The sequence below is a fragment of the Manihot esculenta genome, chromosome 2 (genome assembly GCF_001659605.2).
Source record: "Manihot esculenta cultivar AM560-2 chromosome 2, M.esculenta_v8, whole genome shotgun sequence".
NCBI lineage: Eukaryota > Viridiplantae > Streptophyta > Magnoliopsida > Malpighiales > Euphorbiaceae > Manihot > Manihot esculenta.
In genome coordinates, this window is record NC_035162.2 from 34,458,997 (window position 1) to 34,475,851 (window position 16,855).

Genomic DNA, 16,855 nt, shown 5'->3' on the forward strand with positions numbered 1-16,855 from the left:
ATAAAAATAGTTTAATAAACATATGCTCATATGGAATGCGTCACAGCACAAACAAATCACAACAAGATGGACTTGTCACCAGTAACCCTCTACATATTCCAAATAGTGCCCGGTCCTCGATGGAGCTCCTCAGGACTTCCTCTTAAAGATAACATAACATATCCATAAATGCCAGGGGCGTAGAATGGGCAGCTCTGATCTTCCGTATCCGTCATAACATAACCTGCTTGAGAGCTAGTGGGTCATCCAATATCCATCCACATAACAGTAAAATATGCAATGCGTCATATTCGTGAATTCTAATGCAATATCCTAATACATAAACATGGCATTCGTGACGCATGAATATGCTTAAAGGTTTGATTGCTTAAAAACAATAGATTTGTTTAGTTCTACTCACCTCTGGCTAACGCTTGACTTAAACTGGTGCAGTAACCTCACTGCAAGCCTCTACGGTCTCCCTGATCCGATCCTACACAGGTTGTAATACCCGGCTAGACTCCGGTATCGGAATTCCTACCGTCCGGTGGAATCTCGGATGTCGGAGACCTCTAGAAGGGTAGAACCATGCTTTCATAAAATGTTTTCATGTTTTTAATGGTTTTAAAGTATGAAACTAAATGAGTTTTTGCATGAAAATAGCATTGGAGGAAAACCCAGGTTCGGCCGCCGAAAGTCAAGTTCGGCCGCCGAACATGCATGCATTTTGGAGGCACGTTAGGCCCCCGAAAGCATGAGTTAGGGAAGTTCAGGTTCGGCCGCCGAAAGTCAAGTTCGGCCGCCGAACATTGCATGGATGCGGAGGCACTTTCGGCCCCCGAACGTGGCCTGGCCAGCCACCTATAAAAGGGGCACTTAGCCGAAATGGGCGAGCTTTCTCCCATTTTCGGCCACAGCTAGCTTCCGACCTCCCTCTTCCAAATCTAGTGTTTTTCCTCCAAATCCCCACCATTTTTCTTGAGTTTTAAGCTTGCATTGAAGGTTTTGAGCTTTTAAACCAAGTTTTGGAGCTTTGGGAACTCAGGAGCTCATTTTCGTGGATCTCCAAGTTTGGGTCGTCTTCCTCTCGATCTTCAAGAGGTAAGGGCCGATCTTAAGCTCCTTATATGTTTTAAAGAAGTTTTAAGAAGTTTTATGGGGTAGAAATGCATGTTTAAGTTAGTTGAGCTATGTTAGGTTTTATGTGATTTTTTAGCAATGTGGCATGTTTGAGTATGTTGAAGTGTTGTAGTTGGGGTATATGTTTGTTTGAGGCCCCTAGGAGCTTGTATGCATGTTTTGGTTGAGTGGTATGCATGATTTGTGAGTTTGGAGGCGAAAATGCTTGAGGGAGCCAAGTTTCTGCCCTTTGGCAGAAACCAGGTTCGGCAGCCGAAGGCACTTTCGGCCGCCGAACATGGCTGGGGAGGCAGGCCTTTCGGCTGCCGAAGTTGCCCCCGAAAAGAGACTTTCGTCTCTGTCTGGCACTTTCGGCCGCCGAAGGTGCCGCCGAACCTACCTGAGTTTCGTCTCTGTCCAGGACTTTCGGCCGCCGAAGGTGCCGCCGAAAGTGCCCTGTTCAGCCACTTCATGCATATCTCTATGTGATATTTTCAGGATGTTTTAGGGGGTTTTTGGGGAATGTATTAGAGTTATGTTTATGTATGTTTGGTCCCTCATTGGAGTCCACCTGTGTAGGTTCGGACCCGAGGAACCAAGGACCCCAGCAGTGAGCCAGCTGCTACAGAGTTTGTCAGAGTCAGCCAGAGGTGAGTGGAACTAAACTTAACCTTTTAAATTAAGAAATGAAATGCTTTTATCATGCTTCATGCATCATGATCATATTATAGGTTGTTTGCATTAGAATTCACGACTATGCCGCATTGTATTGTTGTGATAGATGACAGTGGATGGACATTAGGATGATTCATTAGCCTTCTATATACGAAGACCTGTGGTGCCCATAATAGGGCCGGGCAATACGAAGACCTGTGGTGCCCATAATAGGGCCGGGCAATAACTCCGAGTACGAAGTCCTGTGGTGCCCATAATAGGGCCGGGCAATACGAAGTCCTGTGGTGCCCATAATAGGGCCGGGCATGGAGTTGAGGGATTTTTGAATCAGTCCATCCGTGGTGTGATTTATTTGTGCAGTGACGCATTTCATGATAGCATGTTTTAAGTATTCTTTTTATAGTTCTACTCACTGGGCTTTGTAGCTCACCCCTCTCCCCTAACCCCCAGGTTTCCAGGTACGGGATAGATAGAGAAGACAAGAAGAAAAAGTCACATGTATGTAATAGTTAGTTTGTGGACATGACAAATGTATTATGATGAAATGTAAAAATATTCAGGATGTTATGTAATGAGGTTATTGAGGATAGAGTTGTGCTTGACCATAATATATTGTTAATCCCTTTTGTATATACATGATCTTATGTTATGATGTTTATGTAAACTAACTCGACACAGGTTGTTTTGCCTTTAAGGCTTGATGAGATCCCACAGAGGGACTATGTTATGTATATGTTCAGAGTATGCACAGGTTGAGTTAGTTGATGACAGTATGTATGAAGAAAAGTTTAAATTTTTATGCATGTTGTTGATCATGTATGGGATTATACAGGTTTACAGGTTTTATGTCAGGCTTGCTACGGGTCCCGGCGGCCTTAAGTCGACCCGGATCCTAGCGCCGGTAGCGGTCCGGATTTTCGGGGCGTTACACAGGTGGACTCAAATGAGGGACCAAGCATAACTATTATATGATTCTAAACACTCCCCAAAAACCCCATAAAACATACCAAAACATGCATAGGAAACAAGCAAAGGAAGGTTGGGCAGGGACTTCCGACGGCAGGTTCGGCGGCCGAAGGTCCCCACAGATCCGAAAGTCAGACACTTTCGGAGGCAGGTTCTGTGGCCGAAGGTCTCCACAGATCTGAAAGTCACTAACCTTCGGGGGCAGGTTTAGCGGCCTAACCCCTTCACAGATCCGAAAGTCCATCCTTTCGGGGGCAGGTTAGGCGGCCAAAGGCTGCCTTCACAGGCAGGTTCGGCGGCCGAACCTAGGTTCTCCAGAATGGCGGAACTCGATTCTGTCTTATGCACTCAGCCACCAAAACTCTCCAAAACCTCACATCCAACCCCTCAAAACATGCATACACACTCATCAAGCATAAGGGGCCTAAAACTAGCCTAAACCCCAAAGAAACAACAACAAAACACAAGAGGGAGCATACATTCATCAAAACCCAACTCAAAGCCTATAACCTTAGATCTAGCCATTCATGCATTTTTAACCCTTAACCCCTTTTTAAAACTTACTTAAAACATATGAAAAGACAAGAATCTACACTTATCTCTTGAAGATCTAAGGTAGATGCGACCTAAGTTTGGAGTTGAGGAGAAACGGTCTCCAAACTTTAAAATCTTGTATCCAAGCTTAAAACTTCAAAAACAAGAGAAAACTCGCGAAAATTTAAAGGATTTGAAGGAAAAAACATAAAATCATCAAAGGGAGGGCAATAACTCACCTTTGCCCAAAAATGGAGAGAGAAAACTCTCCCATTTTTGGACTGGAGGCCTCTTATAGATGGCTGGCCAGACCACCTTCGAGGGCCGAAAGGAGAGCTCTTGCGGCAGCACTATGTTCGGCGGCCAAACTTGGATTTCCTCCAAAAAAATATTTTCTTTTCATTTAAAACTTTAACTCAAAACCAAACAATAAAACCATGAAAATCATTTTGTAAAAACATATTTTACCCTTCTAAGAGTTTCCGGCATCCGAGATTCTGGATCCTAATGGAGATTCCGTCGAAAGGTTGAAATTCTGACGCCGGAGTCTAGCTGAGTATTACATTCTCCCCCCCTTAAGAACATTCGTCCCTGAATGTCCAACATAGCAAACATAACGTCAAGAAAACACATAAAACTTAAAACACTTACCTTAAAAGAGATAGGGGTATTGCTGGAGCATGGACTCCCGGGTCTCCCAGGTGCATTCTTCTATGTTGTGGTGATTCCAAAGGACTTTCACCATTGCGATTTCCTTGTTCCTCAACTTTCTGATTTGCGTGTCTATGATCTGCACTGGCTGCTCAACATAGGTGAAATCTCCTAGGATCTCCACCTCTAGTTTATTAAGAACCTTACTCGGATCTGACACGAACTTTCGTAACATGGAAACATGGAAAACCAGATGGATTCTCTCCATTGAAGCAGGTAAATCTAACTTGTAGGATACATTCCCAATCCTTTGCAGGATTTCAAAGGGTCCGATGTATCTTGGAGCTAGTTTACCATTCTTCCCAAAACGAATCACCCCTTTCATAGGAGACACCTTGAGCAACACCATTCTCCCTCCTGGAACACAACATGCTTCCTGTGGACGTCTGCATAGCTCTTTTGCCTGCTCACAGCCGTTCTGATCCTCTCTCTAATGATAGGCACTACCCTGCTGGTGATCTCTACAAGCTCTAGCCCTGCCAAGGCCCTTTCTCCTACTTCTTCCTAGCAGACGGGTGACCTGCACTTTCTCCCATATAGAGCTTCATATGGAGCCATCCCTATGCTAGCATGATAACTGTTATTGTAGGCAAACTCCACTAGTGGTAGATGCTGCCTCCAAGAACCACCAGAATCTAGCACACACATTCTCAACATGTCTTCTATCGTTTGGATGGTCCTCTCTGACTATCCGTCAATCTGTGGGTGAAAGGCAGTGCTAAAGTCTAACGTCGTGCCTATAGCATTCTGTAGACTTTGCCAAAACCTGGAGGTAAACTGGGGTCCCCTATCTGACACAATTGAAACTGGAGCCCCATGCAGCCTGACAATCACTTCTACATATACTTGTGCCAATTTGTCCACAGAGTAACCACTTCTAACAGGAATGAAGTGAGCAGATTTGGTCAATCTATCCACTATTACCCATATAGAGTCTAGTCTGTTGGACGTTGCTGGTAACCCCACTACGAAGTCCATCGCCACATTTTCCCATTTTCACTCTGGAATCGATAGCGGGTTGAGCATCCAAGCTGGCTTCTGATGCTCTAGCTTCACCCTTTGGCATATTTCACAAGTGGACAAAAATTAAGCCACTTCCCTCTTCATAGCTAGCCACCAATAAACTCTCTTCAGATCCTGGTAGATTTTGGTGGCTCCAGGGTGAACGATATACTTAGCATTATGAGCTTCCCTTATAATATCTCCCTTCAAACTTATGTCATCCGATACATATAACCTATTTCCGTAACGGAGGATCCCTTTATTGTCGAATCTAAACTCTTCGTTCTTATCTGTCTGAACAGTTCTCGCTATCTTTACCAACTCTGGGTCCTCATGCTATTTTTGTGCCACTTGCTTCAGAAACACGGGTGTCACTCTCATATGAGTCACTAGTGCACCTGTACTAGACAACTCTAGCTGTAAACCTTCATTAATGAGCTTGTAAAATTCCCTCAGCACCGGTCTCCTCTCTGCTGTAATATGGGATAAACTACCAAGTGATTTTCGGCTGAGAGCATCTGCTACTACATTTGCCTTACCCAGATGATACTGGATCTTACAATCATAATCACTAAGCAGTTCCACGCATCTTCTCTACCTTAGGTTCAACTCCTTCTGACTCAAGATGTATTGCAAACTTTTATGATCTGTAAAGATCTCACATTTTACCCCATACAGGTAATGCCTCCACATCTTGAGTGCAAAGATCACGGCTGCCATCTCTAGATCATGTGTAGGATAGTTCAACTCGTGCTTCTTCAGCTGCCTAGAAGTATAAGCAATTACCCTCTCATTCTACATCAACACACAACCTAGTCCCACACGGGATGCATCACAAAACACTGTGAAGTCTTCATTACTCGTGGGCAGAGCTAACACTGGTGCTGACGTCAACCTTCTCTTTAGCTCTTCAAAGCTTTCCTCACACTGTTCTGACCAAACAAACCTCTGATTCTTTTTGGTCAGCCTGGTCATAGGAGCTGTAATTTTTGAGAAGTCCTGAATGAACCTCCTGTAGTAACCTGCCAAACCCAAAAAGCTTTTAATCTCTGTTACTGTAGTGGGTCTGGACCAGTTAGCCACAACTTCTACTTTCTTAGGGTCCACTTCAATTTCGTTTTCTGACACCACATGTCCTAAGAAAGAAATGCTCCTCAACCAGAATTCACACTTAGAGAACTTGGCATACAAGCCGTGATCCAGAAACTGGCTAAAAACTCTGTTCATGAGGTCCATGAATCCTGCAGGGGCATTGGTCAGCCCGAACGGCATCACCAGGAACTCATAATGCCCATATCTGGTCCTGAAAGCTGTCTTTGGCACGTTTTCTTCTCTAATCCTTAGCTAGTGGTACCCGAATCTTAAATCTATCTTGGAGAAACAACCGGCTCCTGCTAGCTGGTCGAATAGATCATCAATCCTGGGTAGCATATATCTGTTCTTAGTAGTGACTTTGTTCAACTGTCTGTAGTCGATACAAAGTTTGAGGGATCCATCCTTCTTTTTCACAAACAAAACTGGAGCACCCCAAGGTGAGGTACTCGGTCGGATGAAACCCTTGTTTACCAACTCTTACAACTGCTCCTTCAACTCCTTTAACTCTGCAGGTGCCATCCTGTAGGGAGGGATAGAGATGGGTCTAGTTCCAGGCATTACTTCAATTTCAAACTCTATCTCCCTAGCAGGTGGTAAACCTGGCAGCTCGTCTGGAAAAATATCTAGGAACTCTCTGACTACGGGCACTGAAGTTGGTTCCCTGACCTGACCGTTTACCTCTCTGACATGGGCAAGGAATCCCTGACAACCCCTCCTAAGCAACTTGTGAGCCTGAAGGGCAGATATCAAACCTCTAGGCATCCCTATCTTGTCCCCTCTGAAGACTACCTTTGATCCATCCTGATCTCTGAACCTGACTACCTTGTCTCTGCAGTCCAAGGTAGCGCCATGTGTAGAGAGCCAATCCATCACTAGAATGACGTCAAAATCAGTCAAATCTAGAACCACAAGGTCAGCTGGAAGGCATCTACCCTCAACAAAAACTGGACTGAACCGGCAGATTGACTCTGCCACAGATGGATCACACTTGTACCCACTGATCCAAAGAGGACACTCTGACCCAGAAGCTATCAAACCCACACTGTCTGCGGCTCTCGGAGATATAAAAGAATGAGAGGCACTAGGGTCCATAAGAGCATACACATTAGAACACCCAATAGTGAGTTTACCTGCCACCATCGTATTTGACGTGTTTGCCTCCTGCTGTGTCATGGTGAAGATTCGCGCCAGAGCAGAAGGACCTTCTCCTTGGGAACCTGCTAAAGAAGAGGCTGTCCCTCTCCCTCTACCTCGCCCTCTGCCTTGAGATGTGGTCAAAGCTGCTGGCTGCGCCACGCTGTCAGAAGCTGTCTGCTGAGACTGTGCTATCCTAGCTACACTGGGACACTCACGTGCCATGTGCCCCTCTTGTCCGCATCTGAAACATGCTGTAGTCCCAAACTGACAAACCCCTTTGTGCGGCTTACCGCACCTCATACATCCGGAGCTATCCAAACCAGAGCTTGAACCACCACCCATTCCCAGACCAGACTTCAACCGGTTCCAGAACTTGTTCTTCTTGGGCTTCTTAGTGGACCTGGTCCACTTTTTACCTTCTGTGGCAGCTGCACTCAGAGAGGAGAGATCAATATTCCCTAAACCCGGGGTTTTGGAACCCAAGGACAGTGCCACCTGTTGTTTAACTGTCCCCTGAATGATGGCACTAGCCTCCATCTTTCGTTGTAATACTCGGCTAGCTCAGGCATCGGAATTCCTACCGTCCGATGGAAGTCAAGGATGTCAGAGGTTTCTAAAAGGGAAGAGAAAGGTTTTCTAAAATGTGTTCAAGTATTTTTAAGATTTAGAGTGAGATAGGATTGAGTTTTGAAGAGAAAAGACCAATGAGGCTTTTGCCAGGTTCGGCTGCCGAAGGTAATGTTCGGCCGCCGAAAATGCCTTAGATTCGGCTTCCGAAACTCCAAGTTCGGCCACCGAACGTTGCATGGTTTTGCATGCAGGTTTGACTGCCGAAGGTGAGTCGGTCAGTCCCCTATATAAGCGCCTCCAGTCGGTGAACTGGATAAGTATAGCTTGTTCTTTCACTTTCAGAGGTGAGATCTTGTCCTCCATGGTTACTCTTCATAGTTTTATCAAATCTTTCAAGGATTTAAAGAGTTTTAATGTTGTTTTGAAGGTTTTGAGTGAAAAAGCTACGTTTTGAGGTTTGGAGAGTTTGAAGAGGAGTTGCTCCATATCTCTAAGTTCAGATCGTTCATCTTCTTGTTTTCCAGAGGTAAGTGAAGATCTTGAACTTCTTTTGATGATGTATAGAGGTTTTATGGAGGTTATGGGTAGAGCTGCATATTTAGGGTACAAAGTATGTTTTTGATGTTTTATTGATGCAAACATGTTTAGGTGTTATGCTATGTTGTTTTGTTGGGGTTTGAGGTAGTTTTGGACCCCTTTGTGCATATACTCTAGTATATGTATGTTGAGGAGTTGAGTTGTGCCTGTGTTGGGAGTTTGGAAGGGTGAGAGCCTTGGTTGTGCACGAAGTTGAGTTCTGGATGAACTCAGGTTCGATAGCCGAAGGAAGGTTCGGCCGCCGAACTTGTGAGGAGGTGGCTTCGGCTGCCTAAGCTTGCTTGAGCTTGCCCCCGAAAGTTTGGAATTTCGGCTCTGGAGGGGACATTCGGCCGCCGAAGGTGCCGCCGAAAGTACCCGAGGTTCGTCTCTGGAGAGGGGGTTCGGCCGCCAAAGGTGCCGCCGAAGGTGCCTTGTCCAACTTTCTTTTACATGCTTTATGTGATTGTTCTAGGAGGCTTTAGGGGTTCTTTGGGGAGTTGTTTTAAGAGTTGTTTAGGTTGTGTTTGACACCTCATTCGAGTCCATTTGTGTAGGATTGGACCCGAGAGATCGAGGAGGTCGTCAGTGGTAGCAGTTGCAGAGTCAGTTCAGTACCTGCTAGAGGGCAGAGGTGAGTAGAACGAAATGTAATGTTTTTACTACGAGAAATACTATATCTGTTTTAGCATGTTTCATGCATCACGAGTTTCATGAGTATTGCATTAGAATCACGACTATGATGCATTGCATTGGTTATTGTTGATGTGGATTGGACCCAGGCGACTTCAATAGCCCACGGATCTGTTATGTCTAGGTAAGACCTGTATGAGCTCCACAGGAGGGGCCGGGCGCTAGTACATGTAGTGACGAGCTCCGAATGGGGTCGTGCACCGACAGAGGGAGTTTTGGGGTCATGTCTAATCCGAGATGTGAAATGTTTGTGCTATGACGCATTTCATGAGAGCATGTAATGAATGAACTGTTTTCAGTGTTTCTACTCACTGGGCTTTAGTAGCTCATCCCTTTCCCTTACCCCAGTTTTGTAGGGTCAGAGATAGCCGTGGAAAGACAGAGACAGCAGGATGTCAACTATGGTTTTGCTTGTGTAATAGAATAGTGGACATGATGTAAATGAAAGAGATATATGTAAAATGATGTAATAGATAGTAAGTCAGTGTGTTTATGGTTTAGTATGTGCTTTGCCTAGTGTATGGTTAATCCCTAGTGATTGCATGTCTCCTGTTTTACGTTTCTTGATGAGAAATGTGTCAAACTAACATATGATGTGTTTATAAAACTCCAGTGATTGGGGAAGAAAGGGTTCCAATCCCTTGACCCAAGAGCAGACCGTGAGGGAAGAAAGGGTTTCAATCCCTTGACCCAAAGCGGAAGCCAAGGCTAACTGGTGGTTTTACAGAAAAAGTTTTAAAAGCGAGTGGTCTAGTTGGATCATGTATGGGATTTATCAGATATACAGAGTTCAGTTTTTTTGGCTTGCTACGGGTCCCGGCTGTAATACCCGGCTAGACTCCGGTATCGGAATTCCTACCGTCCGGTGGAATCTCGGATGTCGGAAACCTCTAGAAGGGTAGAATCATGTTTTATAAAAATGTTTTAATGTGTTTTATGATTTTAAGTATGAAATTAAATGAGTTTTTGCATGATAAGTCATAGGAGGAAAACCCAGGTTCGGCCGCCAAAAATCAAGTTCGGCCGCCGAACATGCATGCGTTTTGGAGGCACGTTAGGCCCCCGAAAGCATGAGTTAGGGAAGTCCAGGTTCGGCCGCCGAAAGTTAAGTTCGGCCGCCGAACATTGCATGGATGCGGAAGCGCATTCGGCCCCCGAACGTGGCCTGGCCAGCCACCTATAAAAGGGGCACTTAGCCGAAATGGGCGAGTTTTCTCCCATTTTCGGCCACAGCAAGCTTCCGACCTTCCCTTTGCAACTCTTGTGTTCTTCCTCCAAATCTCTTCCATTTTTCTTGAGTTTTAAACTCACATTGCAAGTTTTGAGCATTTAAACCAAGTTTTGGAGCTTTGGGAACTCAGGAGCTCATTTTCGTGGATCTCCAAGTTTAGGTCGTCTCCCTCTCGATCTTCTAGAGGTAAGAGCCGATCTTAAACTCCTTATGTGTTCTAAATAAGTTTTATGCAAGATCTATGGGTAGAAATGCATGTTAGTTTATATGTTGAGTTATGGGTTAATATTGATGTTTTGAACAATGTGTGTTGATTGTGTGTGTTTGAAGTGTTGTAGTTGGGGTATATGACTGTTTGAGACCCCTAGGAACTTGTATGCATGTTTTGGTTGAGACTTATGCATGATTTGAGGTTTTGGGAGGCAAGGGGTTCATGTGAACCAAGTTTCTGCCCTTCTGGCAGAAACCAGGTTCGGCCGCCGAAGGGAGTTTCGGCCGCCGAACCCCCTTGTGGAGGCAGCATTCGGCTGCCGAAGCTTGCCCCCGAAAGAAGACTTTCGGATCTGTCTGGGACTTTCGGCCGCCGAAGGTGCCGCCGAAAGTGCCTGACTTTCGGCTCTGGAGGGGCTTTCGGCCGCCGAACCTGCCGCCGAAAGTGCCCTGTTCAGCCATTTCTTGCATGTTTTTATGTGATGTTTTCATGGTGTTTTAGGGGGTTTTTGGGGAGTAGTTTATGGTTATGTTCAGGTATGTTTGGTCCCTCATTTGAGTCCACCTGTGTAGGTTCGGACCCGAGGAACCGAGGACCCCAGCAGTGAGTCCAGCTGCTTCGGTGCTGTCAGAGTCTGCCAGAGGTGAGTGGAACTAAACTTAATCTTTTAAATTAAATGTTTTATCATGTTTCATGCATCATGATCATGCAATAGGGTGATTGCATTAGTTTCACGAATATGCCGCATTGCATCATGTGTTGTTGATGTGGGTGAATGTTGGATGACCCAATTAGTCCATGACAGGAAGACCAGGACCCCATTCTACGGCCTGGCACGGAAATGAAAGACCAGGACCCCATTCTACGGCCTGGCACGATTATGGACTCGAAGACCAGGATCCCAGAGGAGGCCCTGGAATAATGGTAAGTAATGTATGTATGACAGGAAGACCAGGACCCCATGCTACGGCCTGACACCATGTTAGCTTGGACTAATTGGTGACAAGTTCACCCAACCCTTATGTGAATTGTCTGTGTTATGATGCATTTCATTAAAGCATAGTGTTAAAATGTTTTATAGTTCAGCTCACTGGGCTTTTAGCTCTCCCCTCTCCCTTTACCCCCAGGCTTGCAGGTACAGTATAGTGCGGGAGTCCGGATAGAGTAAAGAAGTCATGCTTATGTAATAGCTAGCAATGGACATGATCAAATTGTAATGTAAAAGTACAGTATAGTTATGTAATGAGGTTTATGGATGTTAGAGTTGTGCTTGACCATAGATTGTTGTTATCCCTTGTTAATTACATGATCTTAGAGATTTTTATGATGTTTATGCAAACCAACTCAACATATGTTATGTCACCCATTTGGGGGCACTGATGAGATCCCACAGAGGGATCAATGTTATGTTAATGTTTATGCACAGGTTGAGTTTGGTTGATGTTCGTGTAAAGAAAAGTTTTAATTTTTATGTATGTTGTGGATCATGTATGGGATTATACAGGTTTACAAGTTATATGTCAGGCTTGCTACGGGTCCCGGCGGCCTTAAGCAGATCTGGATCCTAGCGCCGGTAGCGGTCCGATTTTCGGGTCGTTACAGAATTGTATCAGAGCTCTAGGTTCATATGGTCGGACCTAAAATGTCGGGCTCATAGATGTTATAGAAGGTCAAGCACAATAGGAAGGATCATGTCCACTAGGATAGGATGTGGAGTCCTGTCTTGCATGATAATGTGAAATGCCATGATAATATGCATGTGCATTAATGATATGCTATGATATGTGATATGTGATGCGGGTTCATGTGTGCCCACATGAACCATATGATGCTAATGTTTATGTGCTGTGTACTGTTTTTCAGAAAACAGGATGAGAGGAACTCGTCGATCAGCAAGATTGACTGGAGTACCACCTGAGGATGAGGGCATGAGCACCCGTCCTCCTACATTGCCTAGGGCAATGTCAAGCAGGTCCAACAGGGACAAAGCAGTGAGAGACCCTAGAAGGTCTCTGGATCTGAGTAGAAGCAGATCAGTGAGGGGAACAGTTCAGGGAGGAATGTCTGAGGGCATGGGAGATGATATGGATGTAGAACAGAGAAGGGATGGCAGTTTGGGAGTCAGTATGTCAGGAGAGGGAATGGGAGAGTCCCAAGGAGGCACTCAGGCCTCGGGATTTGTTCAGCCACCCCACTACCCACACTTCTCACAACATCCCGGGTATTCGATGGGAGGTACATCGGATTACCCTAGTTTCACCCCTTATCCCACACAGATGCCATACCCACCATACTACCCACCATACTACCCACCATACTCTCAGTACCCAATGTATCCACCCCCACCTTACTATCCAAATCCAGCAAACCCTACTTCAGAAAATGTTGCACCACCTCCACCACCTGCAGAACCAGCAGCCCCAGTTGTTCAGCCACCTAGACCTAGCTCGGCCAGTGGGAGCAAGGTTAAGATGACTGACTACATGAAATTGGGTGCTCCTCAGTATGAAAAAAGGGGATGACCCATTTGTGTATCTTGAAAGGGTTAAAGTGATTACAGATGAGATTGGGGCTGATGACAGTAGAGCCATTCAGATGGCCGGGTTCACGCTTAAGTGCAAGAAGGCACGGGAGTGGTTCAAGAATTATGTGAACCCGAGAGTGGACAGCATGACTTGGGAAGAGTTTGCAAACGAGTTTGCAGGATGGGCTTTTCCCGATAGTTCAAGGGAGCTGAAGATGATAGAGTTTGAGCAGTTGAGGTAGACGGAGGAAATGAGTGTAGAGGAGTACACCGACAGATTCTTGGAGCTGTTGCCTTTTGCTGGACAGAGTCTAGATACAGATTCGAAGAGATCAAGGAGGTACGTCATGAAACTCCATTCCAGGTATTCCTCCTTGATTCAGTCAGTGGACGGGGAGAGCTTTCATGCCATAGTAGATATGGCCAGGAAAATGGAGGCCAGTGCCATCGTTCAGGGGACAGTTAAGCAGTCGGAAAGAGGTTAGTTTAGAGATTATAGAAAGGCAAGCACAATAAGTAACATCATGTCCACTAGGATGTTGAGTTTTGTTTTGCATGCTGATGTGGAATGCCATGAACTTATGCATGTACATTAATGGTATGCTATGTATGCATGTATATGTTGTAGGTTCATGTCTTGTTATATGAACCATATGTTTACTAATGTTTGTTTGCTTATGTGCTGTTTGTTTTCAGAAGAAGCTAAGATGAGTGGAGCTAGACGATCTGTGGAATCAGATCCGTCTGAAGGGTCTTTTGATGAGAATAGAGAAGGAATGGACCTAAGGAGAACGTCAGGAGATAGGAGAGAGGGAGAATTAGATGTGCAAAGAAGGGATGTAGGTCTGCAGGTGAATATGGATGAAGAGTCTTCAGGAGATGCCCAGACCAAGGATTCCAGGATATCAGGTTTAGGAGAGAATGATCCTTCCACTTGGAGTACAGCTACCTCGAAAGGAGTGAAGTGGGGGAGAACCAGTAAGAAAAAAATTAGAGGCTTGAGACAGTCAAAGAAGAATAAGAGTCTGGGTTATGGTGCTGGTTCAAGTTCTGGTATAGGCAGAACAAAATGTGTGAGATGTGGAAGGCTGCATAAGGGAGCTTGTCGGATTGGGACCACAACTTGTTTCAGGTGCGAACAGGAAGGGCACATAGCACGTGAGTGTCCTACTGCGCCTTGGATGGCTCAGTCCCAGCGGATATTTTCGGGTAGAGCTGTTCAGCAGGAGACAGCCACATCAGACCCAGTGGTGCCACGTATGCTCACTTTTGAGAGTTCTGATGTATATGTTCTTATGGATCCTAGAGAATGTTAGCTGATGTGAGAGTAGCAGAGTGTAGCAAAGGTAGTAAGAGGAAGTCAAATAGAATCAGAAGAGTAAGTGAGATAGCTCAGAGTGAGAGGAAGAGAAAAGAAGAAAGACTAAGCTTAGGAAGAGGTTAGAACCAGTCTGGGAATAAGTGGTGGTTGAGGCAGAGGAAAGGGTCAGCCTTTTCTGTAGAAGGTTTCCAAAGGAAGTTCCGTTAGCTTTAGCTCGGATCTTCACCCTGACTCAGTAGGAGGCTAACACATCGAACACGGTGACGTCAGGTACGTTCACTTGGGATGTTCGGATGTGTGTGCTATTGTTCTGGACCTTCGTGTTTCTCTTTCCTTGTTTCTTTAAGTGAGCCGTTGATAGAGTGGGTTTGATGACTTCTGGGCTTAGAGTGTTTTCTCTGGGTTAGTGGACCCAAGTATGATCCATCAAAGGCAGAGTCAGTCAGGTCAGTTCAGAGTTTGTGGTGAGTAGATGCTATCCAGCTGACCTTATGGTTCTAGAGTTGACTGTTTGATGTCATTCTAAAACTCCAGTGATTGGGGAAGAAAGGGTTCCAATCCCTTGACCCAAGAGCAGACCGTGAGGGAAGAAAGGGTTTCAATCCCTTGACCCAAAGCGGAAGCCAAGGCTAACTTGTGATATGCTGACCTTAAGAGAGTGGGTTCTATGTGTTCAGACATAGGGCATGGAGGTTGAGCTTGGTAGTGGATCGCTGGTGTAGGCCCTGGGGGCTGTTTCAGACTGATATGTCTGAGTGATTTTAAGGTTAAGCCTGGTGATTTTACAGAAAAAGTTTTAAAAGCGAGTGGTCTAGTTGGATCATGTATGGGATTTATCAGATATATAGAGTTCAATTTTTTTGGCTTGCTACGGGTCCCGGCGGCCTTAAGCCGATCTGGATCCTAGCGCCGAGCAGTTTTGGCCGTTACAGAGGGGTACCGGTTTTCGGGCTGTTACATTCGTGCTGTGTCCACAATAGTGTGGAAACTCTCCCTCTCTGCTGCTAAGATCAGGGAGGAATACCTAGAGTGGAGTCTCATGGTATACCTTCTGACTTTCTTCTAATCAGTGTCGTATGCTTGCCCCATAAACTGCAGCAACTCCAGAAATTTATCTGTGTACTCATCTACACTCATATCCTCAGTCTGCCTCAACTGCTCAAACTCTATCACCTTCAACTCCCTTGAACTGTCTGGAAAAGCCCATCCTGCAAATTCATTGGCAAATTGCTCCCAGGATAGGCTATCCAGCCTCGGGTCCACATAATTTTTAAACCATTCTTTCGCCTTCTTGCATTTCAAAGTGAACCCCGCCATTTGAATGGCTCTACTGCCACTGGCTCTCAACTCATCAGTTATCATTTTCACCATCTTGAGGTACTCAAACAGATCATCACTTGTTTTATACTTGGGAGCATCCAACTTCAAGTAGTCTGTCATTTTCACCTTGCTCCCAGTTGATGAGTTTGGTCTGGATGATTGGGCTTTAGGAACCACTGGTTCTACTGGGGGAGGAGGAGGTGCAGCATTCCCTGGGTTGGAGTTTGCTGGATTTTCGGACTGGAGGCCTCTTATAGGTGGCTGGCCAGACCACCTTCAGGGGCCGACAGGAGAGCTCCTGCGGCAGCACCATGTTCGGCGGCCGAACCTGGATTTCCTCTAAAAAAACATTTTCTTTTCTTTTAAAACTTTAACTCAAAACCAAACAATAAAACCATGGAAATCATTTTGTAAAAACATATTTTACCTTTCTAAGAGGTCCGGCATCCAAGATTTTGGATCCTAACGGAGATTCCGTCGGAAGGTTAAAATTCCAGAGTCTAGTAGGATATTACACATAATCAATTTCAAAGTATTTATGATTGATCACTTATGAATCGTAACAGTTCATAATATTTATTCTTTTCACATTTATGTCCATTAAAAATAAAAATAATTTTAAAATAATTACATTTATTTATTTTTAATAATAATTTTAATTATTTTTATACTATTATATTTAAAAGAAATTTTATTTTATTTTATTTTTATAAATTATACTTTGCATGCACGAGTGTTTACTGCATGCAAGATGGTGGCCATATTCAATACTTAAAATATTGAACATGATCCACAAATTTATAAAGCTGATCTATTGGACATTTAAAGTGTTAAACATGCCAACTCTGGACATGGCCATGAATTCAAAAATATTTTTAGAGTAAACATAAATTTTTTTTTTCCATGATTTGAAAAAGAGCTCCACTTACCCTAGCAGTGACCCTTCCAATAATAATATCTCTTCTCCACGCTACTATTGCTATTCCTTGTTGGCAGGCTTGAAAAGAACGTAATATGGTGGTCTTTGAACATGTATCTCCAGATCTCTAGGTACTAGTTAGTCATAGTATTTTGCCACATCAGCAGAATGAAATCTTGGTCTCTTCAGCTCAGTGTACTGTGTGCCCCCACAACCACCGAAGCTGGTCTCCACCACCACGAGGTACTCTCAAATTTAACTGTGACGCAGCT